Here is a 7,430-nt window from a genome sequence, read left to right as displayed (position 1 = left end):
CCAGAGAGTAATGGTGGATGGTTGTTTGTCAGGTTGGAGGCCAGTGACTAGTGGGGTGCCACAGGGATCTGTGTTGGGTCCACTGTTGTTTGTCATGTACATCAATGATCTGGATGATGGTGTGGTAAATTGGATTAGTAAGTATGCAGATGATACTAAGATAGGTGGGGTTGTGGATAATGAAGTAGATTTTCAATGTCTACAGAGAGATTTATGCCAGTTGGAAGAGTGGGCTGAAAGATGGCAGATGAAGTTTAATGCTGATAAGTGTGAGGTGCTACATCTTGGCAGGACAAATCAAAATAGGACATACATGGTAAATGGTAGGGAATTGAAGAATGCAGGTGAACAGAGGGATCTGGGAATAACTGTGCACAGTTCCCTGAAAGTGGAATCTCATGTAGATAGGGTGGTAAAGAAAGCTTTTGGTGTGCTGGCCTTTATAAATCAGAGCATTGAGTATAGAAGTTGGGATGTAATGTTAAAATTGTACAAGGCATTGGTGAGGCCAATTTTGGAGTATGGTGTACAATTTTGGTCGCCTAATTATAGGAAGGATGTCAACAAAATAGAGAGAGTACAGAGGAGATTTACTAGAATGTTGCCTGGGTTTCAGCAACTAAGTTACAGAGAAAGGTTGAACAAGTTAGGGCTTTATTCTTTGGAGCGCAGAAGGTTAAGGGGGGACTTGATAGAGGTCTTTAAAATGATGAGAGGGATAGACAGAGTTGACGTGGATAAGCTTTTCCCCACTGAGAGTAGGGAAGATTCAAACAAGGGGACATGACTAGAGAATTAAGTGACAGAAGTTTAGGTGTAACATGAGGGGGAACTTCTTTACTCAGAGAGTGGTGGCTGTGTGGAATGAGCTTCCAGTGAAGGTGGTGGAGGAAGGTTCGTTTTTATCATTTAAAAATAAATTGGATAGTTATATGGACGGGAAAGGAATGGAGGGTTATGGTCTGAACGTAGGTATATGGGACTAGGGGAGAATACATGTTCGGCACGGACTAGAGGGGTCGAGATGGCCTGTTACCGTGCTGTAATTGTTATATGGTTATATGGTTATATGGAAGTGTTGTGCCTCAGTCAGTCTCTGCAAGATGGGGGAAGTGAGAGGGTCACGTCTCTCAGTTTGAGCTGTGAATAACACTGAACACGTGTCTACTAAACTGTGAGTGTGGTTTTACAGATCTTGAGTGCCCTTAATGTGGTTTGAAAATGAAAATGTGGTTGGTTTGAAGTAAAAGCACTGCAAATGGTTGGGTGGGGTATTAGACTGAAGTGAAAAAGCACTGCAAATGGTTGAGTGGGATATTGGGTTGAAGTAAAAAGCACTGCAAATGGTTGGTTTGGGGTTTTTGGTTGAAGTAAAAAACACTGCAAATGGTTGGTGGTCCAAACTTGACAACTTCCTGTTTGCACTGTATATTAATTTTAGATAAACCCTACCGCTTACGGCTGTGATTTTTGGCCATCTTACTCAGTCCCCCTCCGCTCATCAGGTGCAGAGGATTCTTCCCATCAATGAAAAATTAAAGTGTTATTAGTGTTTCAAAAATGTTGAGAAACTCTCCCTTGTCAATCACACCATACTACCAGTCCCTTCATCCAACACACCCAACCAGTGCTTCAAAAGCCCCCCCCCCCCCCCCCCCCCCCCCCCCCCCCCCCCCCCCACTGGCCACCAATATTGGAATTGGGTGGAGAGTGGAATATTGTGTTGGGGGAGCAGCCCACCTATGTGAACATGGGACCCAACGGACCCCACTTAATCTAGTTAGTTAATATATTTGATAAAATATGCTCAAAGTATGAAGAAAGACAAATGATTTTTTTGGAAAATAAATAATATCATCCATCACCGTGACCTGTCAAATGCCATTTGATGAAAGGGGTGGGATTCCCAGTGCAAAGTTGTGAGCTGTAACGAACAGTTAAAAGTAAGCTAATGACCTGCCCTATAAATGGGGGTTGTGAATGATCAAAGACAAAGACTTAATTAAAAATATTTACGGCATAGCAGTGCTTCAAAAATTCAGCCCTTTCTAATTTAATTTGGTTAAGTGACAGATGTGAAGTGGTTTCACACCAGTTAGACAAAGAATATCGATGCCATCTGCAATTAATGCTAATATATTCACTCGGTTTTCATGCTACCCACAGGCTATGGTGTCCTTGCTCACCACTGAGATGTTTCTATGCCTACCACGATCCCAGTAGAGACTGAGAAACAGGAAAGAGCATTTCATAATTTTTCTGGAGACTACCAGTAACGTATGCCACTGAGTCATGTCCACCACGCACTTCAACCGATCCAACACAGAATTAAAGAGCTTCGCCAAAGAGAAGTTAGTTAAGATTTCACAAAGATGGATTTCAACAGTACTCAACATTTAGTATTAACACAGCTTTCCACAACCGTTTGACAGTTCTATTGCAAAGCATGTTGCAGTGGGATATTTCACCAGGGGTCTAATGTAATTAAATTCTGATATCCTGAAGTCTACCAGAAGTGCACCGTACTTTATTGGCTATCTGAATTTCTACTTTTGCCACTCCTTGCATGTTTTAAAGCCTTTCAGGCTTGTAATACTAATATTGCTCAATAAACTAAAATGGAGCCCTTCATGTAAATCATATGTTTTGAAATAACTTAGCACAAAAAAAGATGAATCAGAACTCAAATAAGTAATCTTGCAAAAATTACATAACCACAAAGTGTGACGTCTCCTAGAATGTAAAGGGGTAAAAATAATTGCAAATTATAGTGTAGTTTAGTTCAGAGATACAGCATGGAAATAGGCCCTTCGGCCCATCGAGTCAATGCTGACTAACCTGTACACTAGTACTATACACACTAAGGACAGCTTGCAATTATACCAGCCGATTAGCCTACAAAGTTCTACATCTTTGGAGTGTGGGAGGAAACCAGAGATCCAGAGATCCCGGAGAAAACCCACGCAGGTCACGGGGAGACAGTATAAATTCCGCAAATACACCACCTATAATCAGGATCAAACCTGGGTCTCTCGCGCTGTAAGGCAGCAACTCTACCTCTGTCCGACCATGACGGAAGAATGACGCGCATTCTTCTCAATCTGGAAACTCTTCCACTCCTTCGTGGGTATGGGATGTGACATGGCAAATGTTACGCCCCTATTCAAAAAATAACTCAAAACAAACAACACACCAGGTTGTGAAAAAAAATTGCAGTCAATAACATGGGGCAATGTAAATTATTTTTGAAATAACATTTGTTAAGACATAGAAGTAAGCATGAATGGTTGAAGGAAAATAACACTTGACTAACATAATTAAGAGGACTGATGAAGATTGTCTGAACATGCACCATTTGTAAAGTCATTTGACAAAGCACCACAGTAGACCAATCAGTAAAATTGAAGATCATAAGATCACACTTACAAGATCACAGTGGATGCAAAATGATCCAAGGATAACAAGCTGACAATTATTTTTTGTCAACCAATTGGAAAACATTTACGGTTGTTCTCCAGGTATTTGGATGCAAACCGGTGATCCCTTTGACCTGAAAGAATATCAAGCAAGGAAGTGATTTCAAGCTTTACTGATGTAAATGCAATGAACGGTGAGGAGAATTGTAACAAACGTCAAATGGAAACAGGCAGACGGTTAAAATAGACACATGCACAGTGTGCTGTGATTTGGCTTTGTAGCGCAAGGGGGGAATTAAATGGAACAATTGTAAAGGACTACAGAAACAGAGACAAGCTGAGTATTTACGCACACCTGAGAGTATTAGAACAACGTGAAATGGCAGTTTGAAAATCTTTGATCTTTATAAAAATAGTACCGAAGCAAAACAATTACACATCCTTCACATGATAATAGAAGCACACTATTTGGAATATTTTATCTAATTCTGTTCTCACAATCACACACAATACACAATACAATTTATTTGTCATTTGGACCCCGTTGAGGTCCAAACGAAATGTCGTTTCAGCAGCCATACATTACAAAACGAAAAATACCTGAGACACAACACAATTTACACAAACATCCATCACATCGCTGTGATGGAAGGCAAAAAAGCTTATCTCTCCACTGCACTCCCCCCGGATGTCAGAGTCAAAGTCAAAGCCCCCGGCTGGCGTTGGTGATTTTCCCGCGGCCATTAAAGCTACGCCGGGTAATGCAAGGTCGCGCATTGGGTCTTGTTGTTGGAGCCCCGGCGGGCGCTCGCAAAGTCCCGCGGCCATTCCAAGCCGCGCGGGGCGGTGATGTAAGGCCCCGCTCCAGGTGCTCTTCAACCCCGCAACTCGGGCAGGAGAAGTCGCTGTTGCGGAAGCCCCGAAAAGCGGTCTCCCACCAGGGACCCGCGGGCTCCCAGTGTTGCCGTCCGCCAGACCCGCAGTTGCAGCCTCCGAATCTCCGGGGGTCGGGTTGCAGCAGCGCTTCACCACAGCTCCACCCGCTCCGGACTCGGCCAGCCCTGTGACGGTGAGTAGTCCGCAGCTCCGCAACTGGAGCCCCAGGTCGTTCCTGTTGGAGGCCGCTCCACGTTGCAGCCCCAACGACAACGGAGACCCGACAAGAGAAGGTCCTCACTTTAGCTAGATGGTGCAAAGTTAAGAAGCATCTGGACAATCTCCTAAATAACCATGGCATTAAGTAGGCTATGGATTAACTGATGAGAAAGGATTAGTATAGAAAGGTGCTGGTAATAATAATAATAATAATAATAATAATAATAATAATAATAATAATAATAATAATAATAATAATAATAATATATTTTATTGTCATTGCACATAAGCGCAAGAGATTTGGAATGCAGCTTCCATCCGATGTCATAACATAAATAACTAATAACATTTTGATTTAGATATCCCCAGAACATGGGTTGTAAAAAGAACAGTAAAATAGTCAAAACAGTTCAAACAGACTTGGTAGGCCAAAGGGTCTGAATCTATGGTGCTAAGATTCATTGGATAGTCGAAGTGAGACTTTGAAAATGTGCCTGAGGATCATTCTGTGACTAGTGGTGTGCCTCGGGGTTCGGTGCTGGACCCATTACTGTTTGTCATCTATATCAATGATTTGGATGAGAACATACACGGCATGATTAACATGTTATCTGAAGAAGGGTTTCGGCCCGAAACGTCGCCTATTTCCTTCGCTCCATAGATGCTGCTGCACCCGCTGAGTTTCTCCAGCATTTTTGTGTACCTTCGATCTTCCGGCATCTGCAGTTCCTTCTTGAATACATGATTAACATGTTTGCAGTTGATATAAGAGTGGGTGGTTTTGCAGATAGTAAAGATGGTTGTGAAAAATTCCAACAGCATCTTGATCGATTGGCCAGGTGGGCTGAGGAATGGTTGATGGAATTAAATACAAAGAAATTTGAGGTGTTGCTTTTTTGGGAAGTCTATCAAGGGCAGGCCCTACACAGTAAATGGTAGACCTCTGGGGAGTGCTGTAGAACAGAAATATTTAAGAGTGCAGGTGTATGGATCCTTGAAGGTCGAGTCACAGGTAGATAAGGTGGTCAAAAAGGCTTTTAGCACATTGGCCTACATCAGTCAGAGTATTGAGTATAGAAGTTGGAAGGTCATGTTGCAATTGTATAAGACATTGTGTTCTGGGCACCATGTTATAGGAAATATGTTGTCAAGCTGGAAAGGTTATGGAGAAGATTTACGAGGATATTGCCAGGACTAGAGGGTTTGAACTATAGGGAGAGGTTGAGTAGACAGGAACTGTTCCTTGGAGCACAGGAGGATTATGGGTGATCTTATTGAAGTGTATAAAATCATGAGATAAATATATGCACAGAGTCTCTTGCCCAAAGCAGGCGAATCAAGGACAAGAGGACATAGGTATAAGGTGAAGGGGAAAAGATTTAATAGGAATATGAGGGGTGCAGATCAAACAGTATTGCTGATTTGATCTGTGTCTGGTTTTGCTGCTGATGACCTGATCCATAATCCATGTCAGGTTTTCCACCCCATCACCACCTTGTGGCATGCGGACAGCCATGTTGTTTTTTAGTTTTCAGAGCCTAAGGTACTCATCTCCATGATCTCTGAATATATATAAATTAAAGTACGTTATGCTATACATGTTATAATATATAATGACCCTGTATCATAAGTACTTTGCACATGATGTCAGAAGTTGGATTCAGTTTTAAGTTAATTTCCCTGACATCATGTTATTCCATGTCTTTGCCACTAACAATGATATCATCCATGATGATAGCACAAGCGTATCCATCAAACAGTTGCTCCATGGAGCATTGAAACACCTCACTGGCTGAATTAATGCCAAACGGCATGCACAAAAATCTGTAGCGGCCGAAAGCAGTGCTGAAGGTGGTACGCATAGATGATACATGATCCAGGGGAATCTGCCAGAAGGAGGTCTTGGCGTCTAATACAGAGAATACCATTGGCGTACCCATGTGGGCAGCTAATCCTCCAAGGTGCGCATGGGGTGATGGGGCAATTTGAGTGCGGTGTTCATGCCCCTTGGATTAATACATGTATGAATCTCCTGTTTATTCTTCTTTGTAGCAATAACCATCGAGACCACCCAGTCCGTGGGTTCTGACACAGGCTTGATAACTCCCAATACCACCATCCTGTCCAGTTCAGCTTTGACCCAGTCTCTCATGGCAATCGGTACACGCTGAGCAGGACGAACCTGTGTGCGGACATGGCGTCGAAGGACGAGAAGCCGAAGCAAAGAAGTGGAAGCCAAATAACCGAACGTAAACGAAGCCAAAATGCCAAGTAACTGAAAGCGTATGAAGCCGAAACACCAACTAACCGAAAGGGTGGGATGCCGAAATGCAAACTAACTGAAAGGGCGGGATACCTAAAAGCCAACTAACTGAAAGGCTGCGTCGCCTAAAAGCAAACTCTGGGACTGTAACTGGCACATGTTGGCCGGTGTGTGCAAGTTGGTCCGAAGGCTCATCACTATATCACTCTATGACTCTATGTCTCTATAAAATATCCCCAAAGACCTTCATCATCTTTGTCATGTGCTCCGCCCAGTGCTTCAAAGAGTTACTGTACCCGAATGAGTAGAACCTGCCCTGAGTGAAGCAGTAGATAACATTGAAAAGCTTGGTGATCTATCATCTTTAGTGACCACTTAGAACATAGAACTTAGAAGATAGATCATAGAACATAGAACATAGAAAAGTACAGCACAGGAACAGGCCCTCAGTCACAAGGTCTGTGCCAGACATGATCCATACTCCTCCATTCCCATGTGCCTCTCTAAAAACCTTTTAAACGCGACAATTGTATCTGCCTCCACCACTACCCCTGACAGCACATTCCAGGCATCCATCATCCACTGTGTAAAAATCCTGCCTCGCACATCTCGATTAAACATCGCCTCTTTCACCTGAAAGCTATGCCCTTCAGTCT

This window comes from Leucoraja erinacea, chromosome 3, assembly GCF_028641065.1.
Source record: "Leucoraja erinacea ecotype New England chromosome 3, Leri_hhj_1, whole genome shotgun sequence".
Lineage (NCBI taxonomy): Eukaryota > Metazoa > Chordata > Chondrichthyes > Rajiformes > Rajidae > Leucoraja > Leucoraja erinaceus.
The sequence above is the reverse complement of the archived record's forward strand: the minus strand, read 5'-3'. Positions refer to the sequence as shown.